The sequence below is a fragment of the Apium graveolens genome, chromosome 3 (genome assembly GCF_009905375.1).
Source record: "Apium graveolens cultivar Ventura chromosome 3, ASM990537v1, whole genome shotgun sequence".
Classification (NCBI taxonomy): Eukaryota; Viridiplantae; Streptophyta; class Magnoliopsida; order Apiales; family Apiaceae; genus Apium; species Apium graveolens.
In genome coordinates this window covers 34,101,119-34,102,692 of record NC_133649.1, presented here as the reverse complement: position 1 = coordinate 34,102,692, position 1,574 = coordinate 34,101,119, and the positions used below count along the sequence as shown (strand labels likewise).

Sequence of the window (1,574 nt, the reverse complement as noted above, 5' to 3'; positions counted from 1 at the left end):
ATTGCCTTAACATGCTCCTTAGCTTCCTTCTTGCCTAACACTTCAGTATCGCTCGAAAGCGTTCCAGGTTGACGATTCAGTAATGCATTAGCAATTTGCCCAATATGATCTCCAAGGTCTTGATAGAAACAGCTTGGCTCTTACACATGAGCCTCAACTCCTCGAATTCAGATTTTTCATTAGCTTACGGTAACTGCTGAAGTTGAAGTTATTGCCTAGGGGAATATTGCGGTTGCTGAAAACCAGGAGGGTTATACTGCTTTGCTGTGTATGGCTGATAAGATTGTTGCGCCGTATTCTGATTGTTACTCCAGCTGAAGTTAGGATGATTGCGGTTATTTGGATGATAAGTGGCTGGAGCTTGTTGCTGTGATCTATGAAAGTTGCTCACAAATTGAGCTAATTCGCTAGAAATAGCGCACTGCTCAGTTTCATATGCCCCCGCACAAAGCTCACAAACACTAGTGATTTGATCAACTCCATAATTAGCCAAAGAGTCCACTTTCATTGTCAAAGCTTGAAGTTGAGCAGCTATAGCCGTAGCTGTATCCACCTCCAAAATTCCTACAACCTTGCCTTGCAACATTCTTTGCGTAGGATTCTGATATTCATTAGCTGTCATTAGCTCAATCAACTCATACGCTTCATTATAGCTTTTGGTCCATAAGGCTCCACCAGACGCTGCATCGAGCATAGGTCTAGATTGTGCGCCAAAACCATTGTAGAAATAGTTTATAATCATCCAAACATGCATGTCATGGTGTGGGCACTTCCTTAGCATTTCCTTATATCGATCCCAAGCCTCGCACGGAGATTCCCCAGTTTGCTGCGCAAACTGAGTAAGAGCATTCCTAATTACAGTAGTCTTCGCCATAGGAAAGAATTTAGTGAGAAACTTTTGAGCAAGATCCTCCCATTTGGTGATAGACCCTGGTGGTAGAGAATGTAACTAGCACTTTGCTTTATCCCTCAGAGAGAATGGGAAGAGTCGTAGCTTGATAGCATCTTCAGTCACCCCATTGAACTTGAAAATGCCGCAGATCTCGATGAAATCCCTGATGTGCATGTTGGGGTCTTCTGTAGGAGAACCCCCAAACTGAACTGAGTTATGTATCATCTAAATCGTGCTCGACTTGATCTCAAAAGTGTTAGCCGAGATGGCCGGTCTAATGATGCTTGATTGAATATCATTGATCTTAGGCTAGAATAGTTCATCAGAGCCTTATGAATTTCTGCTTGGTCTCCCATCTCTATTAAAGCTGGTTCTTCAACTTTCTCTTCTTCTTCTACTTTCTCTTCATCCTCAAAATCTTCCCTTCTCTCCACTACAACTTCTTCCTCGGCTTGATCCAGAATTCTCTTACGAGCCCGCGAACGATGATGCATACACGCTCGCTAGAGTACCTAAAACATGACAAGGAAAAGAGTAGGTAAGTAACAATGTCCGAGTTAATGACCTTTAACGATCACTGATGACAAACACATAAACTAAAATTTAACACCGAGTCCTCGGCAGCGGCACCAAAAACTTGTTAGTCGCTAAACATGCGCTAATATTTCACGCAAGTATATGC

The 1,574-nt window shown here is 42.6% G+C and overlaps 1 non-coding gene across 1 annotated transcript; it reads left to right on the top strand.

Annotated features, from left to right (window-relative positions):
* The first annotated feature begins 752 nt into the window (after positions 1–752).
* On the top strand, positions 753–859 carry LOC141715375 (small nucleolar RNA R71). The gene has a single exon (XR_012572140.1). It is a non-coding gene; the product is annotated as a small nucleolar RNA R71 (small nucleolar RNA).
* Positions 860–1,574: the final 715 nt, after the last annotated feature.